Source organism: Puma concolor, chromosome D3 (genome assembly GCF_028749965.1).
Source record: "Puma concolor isolate L17-30 chromosome D3, mPumCon1.1.hap2, whole genome shotgun sequence".
In the NCBI taxonomy this organism is placed as follows: domain Eukaryota; kingdom Metazoa; phylum Chordata; class Mammalia; order Carnivora; family Felidae; genus Puma; species Puma concolor.
The window spans coordinates 11999262-12019010 of record NC_141678.1 but is presented as its reverse complement, the minus strand read 5'-3'; positions in this window follow the sequence as shown (position 1 = coordinate 12019010).

The window sequence follows — 19749 nt, the reverse complement described above, 5'->3', positions numbered from 1 at the left end:
GCGGGCTCTCTACTGTATACACAGAGCCCACTTCAGATCCTCTGTTGCCCCGCCTCTCTGCCCCTGCCCTGCTTCTGCGTGCGCTCTCTCTCTCTCTCTCTCCCCCCCTCAAAAATAAATAAATAAAAACTTTAAAGAAAGGGACACAAGGAAACACTTCTGGGTGATGAAAATGTTCTGTCTCTTGGTTGTGGCGATGGATACGTATCAAATTCATCAAACGTTATCCGAAGAAGGGTAAATTTTCTTGTATATGAATTATATTCCAATAAGTTTCCCTCTAAAAGAAATAACAGTAAGCCATCGTTCTGGGCTAAGGGGCAATTGGTTTTTTAATTAACAATATCCAGGGAGGGGAATGTGGGTGATGGCTGCTGAGGAGGGCACCTGTTGGGATGAGCACTGGGTGTCGTATGGAAACCAATTTGGCAATAAATTACATTTAAATAATAATAATATCCAATATTGGTGACAGTGCAGGGAGACCATTACTGCTGGGTGTGTTTAAATGCGGAATATCTTTCTGGAAAGCAAATTGGCACTTCTCTACCAAAATCTAAACTCTACATCTTTTTTTTTTAATGTTTATTTTTGAGAGAGAGAGAGAGAGAGAGAGAGTGCAAGCTGGGGAGGGACAGAGAGAGAGGGAGACACAGAATCGGAAGCAGGCTCCAGGCTCTGAGGTGTCAGCGCAGAGCCCGACGCGGGGCTCGAACCCACAAACTGTGAGATCATGACCTGAGCCACCCAAGTGCCCCTATTCGCCTATGTGACCCAGCATTTCCACCTCTAGGACTCCATCCTGCAAAACTGCTTGCATATTTACAAGTGTGCCCACCCCCATGTTGTTTATCATGGCCAATGATAAGCCACCATCCATGGGGAAAACATCCATCACAAAATCAAGGCGCTCAAAGACAGACACCAGGCTGCTGGTGTCGCTGTTTTCAGGGAGGACCTGAGGGTGGCAAGTAAAAAGGAGAGCTCTGGACATTTTACTCAATATTCTTCTGTATCATATAAATCTTTCACATGAAGAATGAATGCGTACGTGGCGCCATTCTTTCAACCCCGAGCCCGGAACTCCCGTTTCAATAAAGAATAAGATGCTTCCTTTTCCACCACGCTCTTGAAGCACAGCCCCCTCCCTGCTCTCTCGTCTTGGACATTTGCACTTCCTGTCCCAAGAAAATTCATTAGTTGAGATGGGTGTCATCCATTCACTGACGTTAGCAAACGTGAAACAGGTAAGTTGTCGGTTGTTTTGTTTTTAAGAAGAATACTAGATTCTATTAATACACGATGTTACCGGGGCGCCTGGGTGGCGCAGTCGGTTGGGCGTCCGACTTCAGCCAGGTCACGATCTCGCGGTCCGTGAGTTCGAGCCCCGCGTCGGGCTCTGGGCTGATGGCTCAGAGCCTGGAGCCTGTTTCCGATTCTGCGTCTCCCTCTCTCTCTGCCCCTCCCCGTTCATGCTCTGTCTCTCTCTATCCCAAAAATAAATAAACGTTGAAAAAAAAAAAATTTTTTTTTTAAATAAAAAAAATAAAAAATAAAAAATACACGATGTTACCAAACTAATGGCAGCAATATGGAGGGTCATAAAGTCAAACAAACCGGCTGGCCTCGCTTAGGCGCAGACCCAATGATCAAGAGCCTCTTTGGCTTAGCGAAGGCTTCCTCCAAGTTGGCCTGATGGCGAGGACAAAATTTAGGGTGCGAAGGGGAGGGAGAAAGCACGGAGCACTCACGTCGTGGCGGAGGGATTAGAAACACTTAGGGGAAGGGCATGGACTGGTGTTACATCCTGGTTCCCCTGACCTCACGGGGTAAATATAAGACAAATCAACTTCAACTACAGTGAAAAACACCAAGTTCCCGCGGAACGCCGCTAGGATCCGGGACTTTTGACTTTGCAAATACCTGGTGCGCTTGCGACCCTTGGCCTCCGCGGCCACCCCAGGAGCGTGTGCGGCCGGGGGCTGACCAAGTCCCCCTGGGCTCCCTCCACGCCCCCATTCCCAGAGCTGGGCAGTTGGACATTCCCATCACTGGTGAACTCCTCAACCTTGGCGAAACCAAAGATCTGCCTGAGCTCCCTGAGTCCTCGGCAAAAGTTCTTGACTGACGACCCTTCCCTGGGTGCCTTTCTCCTCCCCCATGAGAGAATCACATCTCGCCTTGGGGAGGTCCCTTGAATTTTGCCAGGTGAAGGTTCTAGAACTGAGGATCTCATGGTATTGTTCGCCAGGATCGGAGCTGGAGGAGGAAAACTGAATGATGGGGGAAATACTACTCACTATGAAAGGCCCTTACAAAGAACCATTGGGCATCTTAGTGTCTGTGCCAAACCCTGTGATTATTTCCTCACTGTATTTGGGGCTGGGTGGGGGGAGGGTTCCATCAAATCAGGAGCCAGCAAAAAATTTCCCCACAAAGGGTCAGAGAGTAAATGTTTCAGGTTTTGTGGGCCCTATGGTCTCTGTCACAGCTCCTCAGCAACATCGTTATAATGCAAAAGCGGTCATAAATAATACACAAATGAATGGACGTGACCGCGTTCCAATAAAACTTTATTAGCGATGCTAACGTTTGAGTCTCATATGCATTTCATGCGGGCCAAAATGCTAATCTCCCTTCGCTTTCGTTTTGTTTTTTACTGTCAACCACTGAAAAGGGCAAAAACCATTCTTCGTTCTAGAACCTTACCAAAAACAGGTGTCGGACTGGATTTGGCTGCTGGTAACCCGTTTGCTAACCTCTGCGGTTAAATCATCTTGTCCTTTAGGGGTTTTGTTACAAACATATTTCTATTTGGAAACCTCCCTCTTACGCTATACGACGTCTTGGCAGGTAGACAGATGTATATCGATAGGTAGAAAATTGGGGGGGTCAGGGGCGGGGGGAGGGGGGGCGGTTAAGCAAAAGAAATGGCTGATGTCCATTTGGGATATTACAGTGAAAGCCCCCTGAGGGCTGTGCGCATGATGCCTGGCACTTAGTACAGGCTAGTAAGTTTCTGTCTCCTAAGTGAACAACTAAAGGTCAAAGGAAAGGGAACTTGATTCCCATCCCAAAAACATTAGCAACACTTCTTTCTCCAAGCTATGAGTGTTCTAGAAGAAAGGTAGAGGACAGGCGTCAAAAACTGGGAGGCTTAAGCAGGATTAAGAAAAAGAAGGAGCCTTGCTGGTAGTTTGTCGGATAGAGGTTCATTGCAACATCGGAGCTCAAATGCAGTGTCAGACCAAGATGAAAGTCTGGAAAAATTATCACAGAAGGAAGGATATGTTTAGATTTGTCTTACCAAAAGAAGTCCAAGTGGAGGGGAGAGAAAGGGAAAGAAATCAAAGGAAATGAGGTCCCAAATTATATTGGTTGGGTATTGAAGCCCAACTACAAGCGGCTTAAATCCTTCAGATTTCACCTTTTCTCGCATAAAGAATCCCTGAAGGGGGCGATCAGGAATGATATGGCAATTCCAGCAAGCTCTCAGGGAGGCAGAGGTAATCTCCTTCTATATTTCTCCACCATAACTGAGTGACCTCATGGTTTAAGGTAGCTGCCGGAGGTCCAGCCATCACATCAGTATTCCACACTGCGGTACAGAAATTAGTCAGGAGAGGACAAAAAAGGTGCATTCGCAGCTGAGTCCCTTGTGTGAATCCGTTTTTCCAAGGCATCATGCACATTTCCACTTACCTACCAACGGGCAAAACTTAGTCATACGAACATAATGAGCGACAAGGCAAGTTCAGAAACAGAGCTTTTTAACCGGTGCGTGGCCATTACCATGAGATCGGGGTCTATTTCTACGGAAATAGAAGAGAAAGGATTTTGTAAAGGCAACTAGCCACATCTTCCTTAGCAATTCAGGGTAGTTTGGGTAATTCATTGATAAATCATGTGTAATAAAGCGTTCTAAAATACACAGGGCCACTGGAGCATATACACTGGGAGTCCTAACCCAGAGGTTGACAAACTTCGCCTTCAAAGGGCCAGATAGTACATTTTGGAAGCTTTGCATGGTCTCTGTCTCGGCTACTCAACTCTGCTACTGTATCACAAAAACAGCTACAGGGAACATACACTGGAAGGGCAGAGTTGTGTTTTAATAAACCTTTACTTGCAAAAGCAGATGGTGGACAGGATTCGGCACACGGGTCATGTTTTGCTGCCCCCGGACGTAAGCACGCGTGAGAGGTGAGTTAGATGCCGCCGAAGGGATGCTTTTATTAACAGGACGCATGAACGACGATCAGAAGTTCATCACGGAGAAAGGAGCGGGCTGGCATAGTGTGCCAGACAAGGGGTACATCATTGCAAAGATGGGGTTACAAGACAGAGTAAAGCGTGTTCAGAGAATCTGAAGGAATCCAGATAGGATGGAGTGAAACCAGCATGGAGACTGGCAGGAGGCGGAAGTCAGGGGCTCCTTAAGGGGTCTGTACTTTGTCATCGGGGCAACCTAGAGTGACCAGGCATTTTTTATAAGGAAGGGACATGATTACAGGTGCATATTTTAAGTTCATCCTGGCTGTTGGGCAGGGTGATCGTATCGGATAGGTCAAGAGTAGAGGTCAGGGGCACCTGGGTGGCTCAACGGGTTGAGCGTCCGACCTTGGCCCAGGTCATGATCTCGGGGTTCGTGGGTTCGAGCCCCACGTCAGGCTCTGTGCCGACAGCTCAGAGCCTGGAGCCCGCTTCGGATTCTGTGTCTCCCTCTCTCTCTCTGCCCCTCCCCTGCTCGCACTTTCTCTCTCTCGAAAATAAATGAATATTAAAAAAAGAGAGAGAGAGAGAGAGTAGAGGTGAGACATTCATCGGATTCTTTCCTAGAATCCCTCAAAGAACTCAAAAAACAGTTTACTTACGTTTACTGGTTTATCCCAAAGGACACACCCCGGGAACAGCTAAGTAGAAGAGACGTCTTAGGGGAAGGTTTGGGGTGGGGATGGGGGTCCGTGGAGCTTCCACGCTGTTTCTGTTTCTTCCACCCTCCCCAGCATCCTGATGTGTTCCCCAATCCAGAAGCTTTCAGAACCCTATTGTTGAGGGATTTTTATGGAGGATTCGTCACAAAGGCAGCATGGATTAACCCGCCGGCCATGAGCGATTAACTCAATCTCTAGCCCCTCTTCCCTCCCCAGAGGTCAGATGGCGGCTGAACTTCCCGACCCTAAAATCATACCTCGGTCTTTCTGGTGACCATCCCCCATTCTAGAAGCTTCCCCAGCCACCCGCCATCTCATTAGAAAGACAATCACCATACGGGAAACTCCAAGGGTTTTAGGAGCTGTGTGCCAAGCACCAGGGACAAAGACCAAATATTTATTTTTTTTGTGATACCAGAGTTGGCAAAACGCAGACAACCGAGGACATCTCCCAACCAACATTTGTTGGGAGGGCAAATTGGTACAACCACCTTGGAAAACTGGAAGTTTCTGCTAAAGCTGCCTATACTCCTACCCCGGGAGCCAACACTTGCGCTCCCGGGTGCAAGACGCACGTGGTCACCAAAAGACAATCCATCATCCATAGGCGCCCTGTATGCAGTCGCCAAAAATGGTAAGTAATCCAAACGCCCAGCCATGGGGACACGGATAAATCGCGTTGTCCTGCAACCATGTCGTAAAAGACATCCTGGAGCAGGACAGGTCCACAGCCGCGTGCTGGAACATAGCTGGATTTCACAAACGCAGGCCGAAGGAAGGAAGCCAGACACAAGAGAGCGCAACCCGTTCTGCCATGAGGCGGTATGCTCCTATCTCGAGATCACTGCCCTGTGCAAAGTTGCTCAATGAGACCCCCAGGGCTTCGGGAGACAATGGGGTCGGGGGACAACACGCGAACATTCTGTCGGTGACACGTTAAAAAAAAAAAAAAAAAAAGGCAAAACTAATGAAAGGGGTAGGTAGTCGTACGCGCACTGAGCAGGGACGCACAGGAATACTGCAATACAGGGGGCACTCGAGAAGAGTCTTGCGGTTTGCCCATGCAAGCAGCGGAGGAAGGGCTGCAGCTGTGAGGTCTGGCGCAGGGGCGGAGAAGGGGGGTGTCTGAGATGAGAAAGTCGGAACACCAGGTGTGGACGGGTAGGGGGCAGATGCTGGAGACACACGCATCTTGCGGATTCACCCACCATACGGTACAACTGGCTGCTGTCGTCTACAGCAAAACCACGGGCAAGCCGATGCAAAATTTGCCTTACGACGTCCCGGTCATTCCCGGATAGATCGGTCACGGAACACACTCGCATCTTCAGACTCCGCGCTGTGGCCAAACGGCCTCTACACCCTGGAGGATTCCATGGTATAGAAGTTTCAGAACCACATGGAGCCCTGTCTGGGTGTAAGAAGTCAGGAGGGAGGTTGCCCTTGGGTGGGGGAAGGTGATGGCCGACAGGGGCAACCAGGGTGCCCCCAGGGGGCTGGGAATGTCGCGTCTCTGGGGGCACGGCTCACAGGCTGGTTTTCTTTGGTGGAAACGTGGAAATTACCATCAGTGTGTTTTGCTATGCGTGAGTCAAACTACAAGCAGACATTTACTGGGAATGAATGAACGCAATGATAAAAACAGCATCTAAAAGAAAACAGAGCAGCAGCAAAGAAAACCGTCAGGAAGTCGCTATTGTCTTCTAGATGCAAAGAGAAGGCTGGCCTGGACCAGGCGTCAGCAGAACGGACAGAAAAACTACCTAGAATCTCGAGTGCCGTGGCTGCGTGGACAGGAGGGAAAAAGGGAAGGGAGAGAGTCCAGGGTAACTTCCCAGCTCCTCTCTGGGGTGTGGGATTGGACAGACGGCAAGAAGGGAGGCTCCCATGTCAGAAGAACTCCTCTGTCCGGTTTCCCTGCAACTCTGGACAGGATCGGCCAACTGGGGACCGAGTTTGTTACCTTGCTAGCAAACATCCAGATCCTCCTTTCACTGGGTCAGTGGGGTCTGTCTCCTTTCTTGAAACAGAAGGATGATGAGCCGATGTGTTCTTACCGTCGGACCTTCATGATTTCACTGAGCAAGGGCGACAGTAAGAGCACCCGGGCTTTACTGGGACCTCGGGGTGGGGCCTCCAGAACAGAAGGAATGTTCCCAACTATGCCGAAATTCCAGGCAAAACGACATCCATCTATATTTCTTTCTCCGCCTTCAAAAGGCCATCGGCCACCCCTTACCCACCCCCACAGAGGAAGTAAGTTGGCCGGTAATGTTTTTAAGTCAGAGGCTTACTGGGGGGCGGGGCGCCTGGGTGGCTCAGTCGGTTGAGCGTCCGACTTTGGCTCAGGTCATGATCTCACAGTCCGTGGGTTCAAGCCCCGCGTCGGGCTCTGTGCCGACAGCTCAGAACCTGGAACCTGCTTCGGATTCTGTGTCTCCCTCTCTTTCTGCCCCTCCCCTGCTTGTACTCTGTCTCTCTGTCAAAAATAAACATAAAAAAAAAAAAAAACGGGGCGCCTGGGTGGCGCAGTCGGTTAAGCGTCCGACTTCAGCCAGGTCACGATCTCGCGGTCCCTGAGTTCGAGCCCCGTGTCAGGCTCTGTGCTGACAGCTCAGAACCTGGAGCCTGCTTTGGATTCTGTGTCTCCCTCTCTCTCTCTGCCCCTCCCCCGTTCATGCTCTGTCTCTCTCTGTCCCAAAAATAAATAAACGTTGAAAAAAAAATTTTTTTTTTAAATAAAAAATAAAAACTTCTTTTTAAGTCCAAGGCTTACAGAGGAAGCCAGGAAACCCAAACTCACTCCATTTCATGGTTTGTGATGGCTTCCTGCTCCATGGTTTTGAGTTTAGAAAGAGCTCTTCTTTTTTCAATTAATTTTTAATACCATCTGCTGTCTCCCCCCCCCCCCCCCCATGGAGAAAACCTGTGAAGATCTCAGGTCAGCCTCTCACAGTTGTCCTCTTTATGGGAAGAATCAACGAATTTGTAGTTAACGTGCCACGGGCATCCAAATTCACTCTCATCTGGGGCACTTGGAATCTGAGTAACCAAATCGCAAACCCCTCGAGGCCCCGGGCTTATCTTCGTTATCTCTTGTAAAGGGCTGAACACACTGTAGGTATTCAACAAGTAATAAATAACGCTATATTATATATCAATAGCATGTGCAGTCTGGTCGGGAAAAGCCGATTCTGATAAAATCAAGGCCCGAGCATCACCCGAGCCTTGGATTTCATCCAAATGTGACCTCGTGGGAAGATTTTTTTGAAAGCCAAGAGGAGGGATGTGTGTGTTTCCTCCGTCCATATTGGTGCCATCCATGCAGGGTAGGAAAATATAAGACTTTCCAGTCACAGCAGAAGGATCTTTTGTCTTCCTACAGATTGCCCACGACTCCCCAGGTTTGACAATTAATGGACCTTCAGTTAATATCTACTGAGTGAGGGGGCGCCTGGGTGGCCCAGTCGGTTAAGCGTCCGACTTCCGCTCAGGTCATGATCTCACAGTTCGTGGGTTCGAGCCCCGCGTCGGGCTCTGTGCTGACGGCTCGGAGCCTGGAGCCTTCGGATTCTGTGTCTCTTTCTCTCTCTATCTCTCTGCCCTCCCCCACTTGCACTCTCTCTCTCTCTCTCTCTCTCTCTCTCTCTCTCTCTCAAAAATAGATAAGCTTAAAAAAAATCTATTGAGTATGAACCATTACTAGAGTTAACAAGGCGCTCACTCTGTGTTAAGCACTATGACAATTCTTTATTTACCTGGGATATCTCATTCAACCATCCTATCCAGTAAGTTCTACTACTGGTCCTACTTTACAGATGGGAAAACAGAGGCTCAGAGAAGTGTAGTTTGATCACTTGCTCAAAATCACGCAGCTGGGGAGTGGGAGAGCAGGATTTAACTCAGGCTCAGAAGTTAAATCTCCACTGTACAACTACCTAGAAATCAAACGCCTCATCAATTGACTATGCTGGCCTTTGTGCCTGAATTTAGGCCAAAAAAAAAAAAAAAGGAAAAAGTTCGATTCAGACTCAAGGCAAAAATAAATAAATAAAAACCTTGCCAAATGATTCTTGAGTGGTCAAGCCTCAGAGAACCCGGTGGACGCTGCAGATATATCTCTATTGATTTGCCCTGAACATAACCAGTTCCTTAACCTCCCAGAAACTCGGAATCGAACAGAAAATTTCAGAGACTATTCAGTCCAGCTTCTTACCCAATAGAAAACTCCCTTCCAGGAAATCACGCAGCCTCTGCTGACATGCCTCCGGGGACGGGAGGCTCACTACTGCAAGTACCTGGAGCGGTTCGAAGGGGCGGGTTGCCCTTTCTTCACCTTTTGGAACTAAGAAGGAAAAAAACAGGAGACCTCGTCCCTGGTGCTTCACAAGAAATACAGATGTGTCTGTGCAAGTCAACACTGTGATGTCTGCCCTAAAGAGATGAAATGATACCAGAACTCACGGAGGTTCCCTGCCAAGCCAGTCTCTGAGGGCTACTCCCAACCCCATAATGCCCCGAATCAACCAGAGCAGAGGATTGCCGCGTGCCGTGGGGTGTTCTGGGAGGTAGACCCTCCAGCGTGCTAAGGAAATACCCCGGCAGCTTCTAAACTCCTCTCTCTCCCTTGGTCTTCTTCCAATGGCACACACTCATCTTTCTGTTTCTCTGGACACTCAGGGCTGATAGGCCCTCTCCCAAGGCCATAGTCCTGTTTTTAGCTATAGGACATCACTTCTCTCGCCCAGCCCCTTCCGGCATCCCCTCAGGCCCCAGGTGCCTGAGCCAGCGAAATGGTAGCCGTGTGTGAGCGCCGCCCTCGAAGCCAGAAAGACCCGTGTTTGCACCCCACTTTTACGGCTTCCTAGCTGTGTGGCCTTGGCCAAACATCTCAGCCATTCTGAGCTGGTTCCTCCATTCGGAAATCGGCTTGTCTCTCAGAGGAATACAGCCCATAGAAAACAATGAGTGTCTAACCCTCCCCCCCCCCATCAGCGTGTTAAAAAAATAAAAATAAAAAAAGGCTCCATAAATACTAGTCGCCTGCTGTTGAAACACACAATTGCTTTTCGGCTTTGGTGAAGGAATTCTGTGGTAGGAACCAGCCCCAAGAGAGCTCGGGGCTCCGTTCCGCCAGGACTTCGTTCCAGGCCTTCCAGCCGTCTACCCACCTCAAGCCCAATGCCCGGATCACTGCACCCCAAGAGCACACGACCACGAGGGGCTGAGCCAACGCTCCAACACAACACAAGCGTGTGGTGGCCACGCCCGTGCCTTCCCACGGCGGCGCCCCGACTGAATCCAGGACAGAAAATGAGAGGTCTGTGCCTGCCCTGTATGCAACCATCACCCCTGCAGCGAGAGGCACAGAGCGGGTCCCACCCAGCATCTTCTCCCCAGCCATTTGGAGCCGAGTAATTTTTTCCAAGACCCCAATCCTGAAGAGTCTATCCTTCGTACAGGCAAATAACTAAGGCGACTCCCCAAAGGAGCATTCCGTACCGGCCCCCCCCCCTTGCACCTGGAAAAGATGTGCCTTTTGCAAAAGGGTGGCCCTGACCCAGGCACCTGCCCAGGTCTCTGAAATTCTAGCTCAGGGACTGAGCTGACAGCCCTGATCCTTGGCGAGTTCTGTGAACGCCCGGCAGAGCCACTCACGAGCCCCGAAAAAATGTGCTTGTTACTTATCTGTAACACACCTCTCCTCACTCGCATGTGAGATTCCTGCTTCCAGAGGCCGTGTCACTGTCATTTCCCCATGCCCGGGACAGCGCCTGGTTCTCGGGTGCCAGATAGATACTTGAATGAAGGGACGAAGGCACAAGCCAGCCTCACTTTAGTGATCCGCACAATTAAGATTCTGCTCTCCACTAGGTGCTTGCTGTAAAGATTAAATAGAGAAGCCTGTGTGTGCTAAAGCATTTAGTATGGGGCTTGGTGTATCATTAGCAGTTGGCAAATAGGTGCTATTTAAAATGGGGGCGCCTGGGTGGCTCAGTCGGTTGAGTGTCCAACTCCGGCTCAGGTCAGGGTCTCACGGTCTGTGGGTTCGAGCCCCACATCGGGCTCTGTGCAGACAGCTCGGAACCTGGAGCCCGTTTCCGATTCTGTGTCTCCCTCTCTGTCTGCCCCTGCCCCACTCGTGCTCTGTCTCTGTCTCCCAAAAAGTGAATAAACGTTAAAAGAAATATTTAAAAAAAAAGAAAAATATTGCTCAATAATTAAGAGCAGGAAATCTGCCTTTTGCAGCAACGTGGATGAACTTTGAGGGCATCACACGAAGTGAAATAAGGCAGACGGAGGAAGACACATCCTGCAGGTTCGCTTATATGTGCAATCCGAAAAAGCCAGACTCCCAGAATAAGGAGAATGGGGGCTGCCTGCACCTGGTGGGCGGAGGAAATGGGGAGAGGTCGGTCAAAAGAGGCAAAGTCCCAGCTGTAAGATAAGTAAGCTCTGAGGATCCAATCATCAGCCTGGTGGCTGTAATTAATGACACTGTACTATGTCCTCGAAGGCTGCTAAGGGGCGCCTGGGTGGCTCAGTCGGTTGAGCGTCCGACTTGGGCTCGGGTCACGATCTCGCGGTTCGTGAGTTGTAGCCCCGCGTCGGGCCCTGGGCTGACAGCTCGGAGCCTGGTGCCTGTTTCAGATTCCGTGTCTCCCTCTCTCTGTGCCCCTCCCCTGCTTGCACCCACTCTCTGTCTCTCTCAAAATAAATAAACTTAAAACCGACCAAAAAAAAAAAAAATTGTAAAGAGAGTAGATGTCACCGCACATCCGAAAGGTCGTTAGATGAGGGGACGAAGTGCTAACTGCCTTCTTGTGGGCATCGTTTGGCCACACACACATGCACCGAATCATCACACGGTACACCTTCCGTGTATACACATGGTACGTCGACAAGATCTCAGTAAAGCTTGAAAAACAACGATAAGATACAGTGCAATGAAACAAGCGACACCCAGCGCACAGACCCACACGCACGGAGAGACGATCGGACAGACACAGACAGAAAGACACAGCCGCACGGACGCGCACGTACAGAGACACGCGAGCCGCGGTGGATTCCATGGCAACAGTGGCCGTGTTCCCTTCCACGCGGCCCAAAGCCTCCCCTCAGGACCCCAGCGCCTCCCCCATTGCCCCCCCGACCCCCCCAATTCCTATGTGCCGAGAAGAGCCAGCCGTGCAGCGCGATTGGCCGAGCCCCCTTCAGTGGTTTTATTGTTCCGAGTGCGGTTTTGAGGCAACATGGGAAGTAATAAGAGGAAATAATTCTGTTCATTGTTGAACAACCAGAGGATACCGTGGCAATGTGTATAACAGATGTGTGTGCAGGGAGAGGGTGTCTATACGTGCTTGTGTGCTCGGGGCTGTCTCCAAAGATGGGGAATTCGAATTGGCGTTTGTATTTTTTTTTTTTTTTAAAGACAAGGAAGCAGAGGAGAGCTTGAACCCACGCCAGGGGCGTAAGAAGTGGGAAGGCCCCGAAATACACGGTTGCCTTACCCGCAGCCTGGTTTCTCCCGAGAAGAATCCCGGGATGTGTGCTGATGTTAATTCCTCGAATGTATATAATATCACGGAGTTGGCTTTTTTTCTCTCCCTGGCCCCAAAAGCAGGTTAAATAACTTTGGACAAAGCGAAAATCCCTTCATGGAGGCACGATGCAGAGGAAACTAGGGTTCGGGCTACCTTTGGTTCGTGAATGTGATCTGAGAACCGTCCTGGCTTCCTAGAAAATCCCACCCGCGGGTCCCCTTAATGAGAAAGCCCGCCCCCACCCCTGCCCTGTGCATTTTTCCAGCTCTTAGATCTTAAGTCAAGGATGCTTTGCTTTATGTCTGGGGTTTCAGCTGAGGCCTCTCTGAAGAAGCCTCTTCCAGGAGCCAAGGTCACGTCCTGTCTTCCTTAAGAAGCCAACAGCTTCCTTTGGTCCCCAGGCATAAGCTTAACCCAAGATCACAACTGGCCACATGTGAGCTGAATCCAGCCCCAAGATCTGTTTTGCTTGGCTCGCAGAGTGTTGGCTCAAATGATGTATTTTTTTAAAAATTTTGAAACCATTTGCCAACCTTTAAAAATCAGAAGCTTTCACATAAAAATTCTAATTGTTCAGCTTTTCTTGCAAACCCGAAAGTTCTGGAAACGCTGCCTACATTCCTAAACGGTCATAATCTGCTAGAGCTGAGTGGCAGGTGGTCCCTTGAGGGGAGACACTGTGAGTTTGCCACAGTCCCCGCCTATCGTCTATTGTCTCCCTAGACTGTGCTCAGGGTCACTGGCTCTTCAGCAGTGAGACCTCACTGTTATTTTACTCGTAGAAGAATTAAAGGGACAGTAAAATAGGTCTTGTACCCATGGCTGTTTCTAAAAATAGAGAAACAAGGGCGCCTGGGTGCCTCAGTCAGTTGAGCCTCCGACTTTGGCTCAGGCCACAATCTCGCGGTTCGTGAGTTCGAGCCCCGCGTCGGGCTCTGTGCTGATGGCTCAGAGCCTGGAGCCTGCTTCGGATTCTGTCTCTCCCTCTTTCTCTCCGCCCCTCCCTTCCTCTCACTCTATCTCTCTCTTAAAAATAAATAAACATTAAAAAAAAATTAAAAGAGGAGAAACAAAGGATCGTGACGGTGTAATCTTGAAATAAAAGCTAATACTTGGGATAGTCTAAGAGCACGGCATGAATTAATGAATTACGTCCTGACAACAACTCACGACAGTTGGTAATGTGATTGTAATTCTGATCAATTTTGCTGTCGTTAGTCCCGTTTTGGAGAAAGGGAAAGTGAGACACAGAGAAATTAAGGTCAAGACAGAAGTCCATCTTGTTCAGGGAACACGGGATACATTTCTCCATGGAAACGAAACCTGTTCTATGTACCGCCTTAAACACCGTCTATGTGTCCCTGCAGATCCCCCCTCTCTCCTCCCCACCCTACTCTCTGCCCCTGAGGCTGATCCTTATGGATCTGTCAGGTGCCTTCTTTGGGTTCCTGTTGAACTTGGCCAACAAGACACAAGAGGAAATGTGAGTGGAAGTGAAAACAGGGTATATATAGTCCCCAGCCCCCTCCCTGGGGGGGGTCACTGCACCCCCACAGCCGGCTGAGTCACTCCACCCAAAGTCAGGGCTCCTGTCCAGCCCCTCTCCACACCCCTCCTGTCCTCAGGTACGTCTCTTCCCACCTAGGAGAGGTGAGCGCCCCCTCACTACTAGCAGACGGGTGCGATTCCTCGTGGCTTCCCTCTGCCTCCTCAGTTTCCCTACATCTCAGTTTCCCAGGCACCTGCAACCAGTCCCTCGAGCAACTTCCTACCCAAAGGCCTCCTTGGAGAATGTCATCGGTTTCCTCCCAAGAACCCCAAGTGCGTCCTTGAACAGCTTCATTCACCTGCACTGCCGCCCAGCCCTAGGAGATCATCGGGTTAATTTTCACAAGAGGAGCCCAGTGACTTTATCAGGGCTCTCAGACAACTCTGTTCCCTACCACTAGGACTGAGAAGACCATCTCTGATTCAAAAAAAAAAAAAAAAAAAAGCAACGTCTGGAATCACGTCCTTGGGTCGAAAGACTACATGGAATAAAGAAAAGAGCACTGAAAAAGAAAGGAAAGGAAAGGAAAGGAAAGGAAAGAAAGAAAGAAAGAAAGAAAGAAAGAAAGAAAGAAAGAAAGAAAGAAAGAAAGAAAGAAAGAAAGAGAAAAGAGAAAGAAAGAAAAGAAAGAAAGAAAGAGAGAAAGAAAGAGAGAAAGAAAGAAAGAGAAAGAAAAGAAAGAAAAGAAAAAAAGAAAGAAAAAGGAAGGAAGAAAAGGAAGGAAGGAAGGAAGGAAGGAAGGAGGGAGGGAGGAAGAAGGAAGGAAGGAAAGAAGGAAGGAAGGACGGACTGGAACAGGAGCCAGGAGTCCTGGATTCTGGGCAGAATGCCCCCCTTCGGAAAGACAGTCTCTGCATAAACAGGAGAAAAACAGCTGGGCTCTCACCAAATGCAATCGTGCAAAGTATTGTGGCCACGGATGGGGTCTTTCCGAGCCCCACAGGGGAAGGAGAGCCCATGCCCAGCTTCGTCTCGTTCTGTTTCCCTATTCGACGCCCACCCCACCGCCTCTTAAGCCTTGGATAAATCCTTTCTCCCCCTCCAAAAAATTTCGTAGTTGTGCGTCTCTAATAGCATAAATGTTTGCTTCTCAACAAAACTTAATTTAAACACTCTCTCTGTGGGCAAGGAATGCTTCTTTTCGCAGAAAAATCAATCAGTGTTGTTAATAAGCAATGTACGTGTTATTTCGCAGCAGGGGCGGGGGGGGATCTTAAAAGTACCACCAGGTCACTTGTCACTTCAACATACTATCATAAAAGTATGTGAATGTGGTCTCTCCCAATTTCTCGTGCTGCGCTCCTTCCTGTGATGATGCGAGATGACAAAACACAGCCGGGACAAGATGAAGGGCGGTGGACGATACAGGCATGTGACGCAGGGTTAGGCTACTACTGGCCTGACCAGATGTCAGAAGGAGGCTCATCGGCTTCCAGACCACGGCTGACGAGCAGGTTCTAAACGGCAGGAAGCGGGAACCGTGGATGGGGGGCGGGGGGCAAGGGGCTATTATACATAGACGACGGGTGATTGATAGTGGATGATTAATAAAGAGATGACGGATGGATGGATTGTCCAAGACTGAGAGTAAAAGTTCAATCACCAGTGAGAAGTCAACCCCCATAACCCAATCTAGAGAAGTCACCAGGCCCCTGAGCCACTCACGTTTCATAAAGACACATCGCCTTCATTAATGACTTACTATATGCTGCGCCCTGAAGGTGTTCGGGTTTTCGGCCCTAAGACCACTTTTATCCCGGTGGTACAGATGAGAAGCCCGAGGCTTTAAGGAGCAAAGTGACTCACTCCCGGTACAGAGTTCATAGGACTCAGTGACTCACATAACCGAGAGGTGGACCCAGGCCCGTGGGAGCCACGGGAGGCGTCCCGTGGCCCCAGAGGGCAGGTACGTAGAGAAATGGAAACAGTTGAGGAGGGAAGGGACTCATCAAACCAAACGGGAGCCTGGGGAGCCTGGGACGGAACCCAATGGGCACAGGTAATTAAGACGGAATGAAGGCAGGGAGGCTAGAACAATGGGGTGTATTCTCCACCCCTTGGGGCACAGTGGTTGCCATGGAGACCGAGGGGCGTGACGGGACAAGAGATCAAAGGCCTGCCCCTGATTTGCTCCTGCCTTGGGAGTTGAAGGTTCAATTGTAGCAACTGGAGAACCAGAGAACACGGTCTGCTGTCTCGGGGGGATGAGGAACAGTCCCTTGGTGTCCGCTTCTGAAGCTGGGACAGAGGACAGGGTCGAAAGAAAGTACCGGTGTCCTTTCACAATGACTTTTATTGCCTTTCGCTCTCTTTGCGCCGAGCTCGTGGTCAAAAGCTCAAACAATAGATACAGACCAGGTATGCATTAAAAGGAAAATTCTGCCCATCCTTACTGAAGCCTCTGATAATTGACCCTTTCTAGACAGACACGCAAGAAATTGAAAGTCTGGGTTGCTCCTTGGGAGAAGAGGTGGGTGCCTCTGGACAGGGGAACGAGGGGGTCTTTGCTGTATACCCTTTTACACTTCCTGGTTTATTTTGTAATTTAAAAAATAATAAGTAAACTTAAAATAAAAGTAACAGGGCTTTAAACTGAAATGATAGGCGTAAAATTTATCTCTTCAATATGTGGCTGTGTCTCTTGTAGACTTTTTCTCTTTGCATTTAGAAATAGGGAGTTGTAGGGGCGCCTGGGCGGCTCAGTCGGTTAAGCATCCGACTTCGGCTCAGGTCATGATCTCACGGTTCATGAGTTCGAGCCCCGCGTCGGGCTCTGTGCCGACAACTCAGAGCCTGGAGCCTGCTTCCGATTCTGTGTCTCCCTCTCTCTCTGTCCCTCCCCCACTCGTGCTCTCTCTCTCTCTCTCTCTCTCTCTCTCTCAAAAGTAAGTAAACATGGGGCGCCTGGGTGGCGCAGTCGGTTGAGCGTCCGACTTCAGCCAGGTCACGATCTCGCGGTCCGTGAGTTCGAGCCCCGCGTCAGGCTCTGAGCTGATGGCTCAGAGCCTGGAGCCTGTTTCCGATTCTGTGTCTCCCTCTCTCTCTGCCCCTCCCCCGTTCATGCTCTGTCTCTCTCTGTCCCAAAAATAAATAAACGTTGAAAAAAAAAAATTTTTAAAAAGTAAGTAAACGTTAAAAAAAACTTTAATAAAAAAATTAAAAAATGAAGGAGAGGATTGACACATCGCTGTTCCAACTTCAGGCTTCTGCCTGTGTCGTCCCAAACTGGAAGGGGATGGGGTAGCTCCCTGGGAACTTCGACAGGAAGCCGACTCAGACTGTGAACATTGGGACAACTGAATCAGGCAGGCTATGACCCGATGGGCAGATGCAAGAACTCTGTCCCCACATTCCCTGACCCCAAATCCAGGCTCTCCCCTTCACCTTCATGAGGTCTCAAGGCTAAATCTCTAAGATCCTTACCTCTCCAAAGGACTTCTGCGTGTTTACCCGCCAGGGTATTCCCTGAGTAGTAAGTGAACAACTTCAGATACACTAGCCTGCTGCCTGGCACAGAGGATCTAAGCACCCAGAAAATAGCCAAGATCAAAGTCATTACCATTATCGTGTTATTGCTTCCTCAAGGATGACTACTGGTTAAGTCCCTTCTCCAGCCACTCATTCAACACGCTTTGAGCGCCTACCATATGCCCTGCAGCAGCCCACCCTGGGGAAAGAGGAAGGCACACACCAAAGAACAATCTTGAGCCGGCCTTGGCTCCAAAGCCCAGGACTTCACTCTAAATCTCTGATCTGGGTCTACACGCTACTCAGCATGGCTCTTTCTGAAAAGAAAAGAAAACACAAGGACCTAGAGTCCAAAGTCATCGAGGTGAGTCCAGAACATGAGGCCATAATGTTTGCTTCCAGAGCTCTGTGGGTTGTGCCCAGTGGGACATTTCACGAGAAACTTTAAGGTGGGACCCGGGAGGACTTCCAGAAGGCATTCCACCATGGGAAAATGGGTGTGGGTCCAGGCTCACGTTAAATTTTTTTTACAGTAGTAGCAATAATGATAATGATATTAGCTACCAGCGATTAAGGGTTTGCTATACTCCAGACTCTGTGCCAAGAGCTTTGCGTGCATTCTCTCATTTCTGCTTCACAATAACCCAAGCGATATGAAGTGTTAAAATGTAGAGTATCCACATAAGCCATCGGAGGCTCAGAGAGGTCAAGAGGCCTGCCCAAGGTCACACAGGTGCCTCGTAAACGGGCACACCGGGATTCTGACTTCAAAGCTCATGTTCCAGAACTCTCCACCACCCCCACAAGCGACCGGCAAAGGTTCTTAAACGTGGGGAGGATTTGGACTACCCTAAGAACGACTCAAACCTGGGGCTCCCTTCTCTGAGCCCCTACAAAGGCCACCACAAAGAACATTTGCAGGAAGGGCAGAAGATCAGAAAGCCAACAGAGAAAAAGCTTAGTGGTCAACTCAACTCCGGGTGAGCTCCGGGGCTGTGCACACAAGGCTTCAGAGAAGGGGGTGCAGAAACCCGAATCACTGCACACACGTCCCAGAAGACAATGAATGACATTGTAGGCTGGGGCAGCTGAACCTGAGAACCCTGGGGACCCAGCCACATCTCTCTAATCGGATCAGAAAACCACATTCCTTTAGCTCCTTCAGGTTGCTGTGAATTCCTCCGGCTTATTAAGCAGGTACGACCCATCTTTTTGATGTAAAAACAACAGGCCGAGTGCCAGGCCAGGCAGAGACCTCGGAGAAAACACGAAGCCAGCAACGCAAAGCCTAGCACCTCTAACACACATCTGGAAAGCATTTGCTATTGATATGAAATGGATGTGTGGATAACACATATGCGAATTTATGAATCTGGTGTGTTCATCACAAAGGCCACAGTGAGAAAGGGTCCTTCTTGTCCCCAAGTCGGCCGCCAGGACGAGTTTTCGGACGACTTTGAGGTTGACTTATCCCAAGCCGCGTTTCTTGGAAAATGGCATTCTATGTTCCATTTGTTGGACAACTGCAGCTCTCGCTGAAAACTAAGGAAAGAGATGTCCGGGATGGTCTTAAAATACCGAGTGATGCCTGAGAATTCAGTTAGGTGGGTGCAAAGTGTCCCTTGGAACCGCATTAAGCATTGCAATTCAAGGGATCTGCTTGGCAAACGCAAGCAGTCGGAGGTGAGAGGGTGAATACGATCATCGTGACGATGCCCGAAATTGACTCTGGGAAGGTGGTAGGAGCAGAGGGATGGGAAGTCATTCTTCAGAATAATCAAACCGATGCACAATGAGGCCACGTAACCGACACATCTGTTAAGAAACCTTGAACAAAGCAAACTCACGGTCCCGAGGGCAGACGTGGACTTTTAATCAAACCGCTTCTCCCGTGTTCTTGGTGTCTTCTAGGCTGAGAAGCGGGAAGGAGCTGATTGTCTGAGGAAGGCTGGGTACTGCTTCCGTCATGATGGGCCAGGTTATGAAGCAGTAAGAGACAGCCCCCGGATCCCCGTGGATTAAATCATCGGTGGTTTGTTTCACGCGTTACCTGTGTTCTCTCTGGGACTCACCTGGGAACTCTGCCTGGCATCATCCACAGTCAGGGTCCCAAGCTGAGACAGGAAGTGAGAAAGTAGAGGCCACTGCCAAACACATCGCGGGTCCCCACGGCGAATGTCATCTTGCACACCAGCTCTCAGAGCTTCCATCCATCAGTGATGTGGATCACAGCCACTTGCTTTCCAGCGGCCAA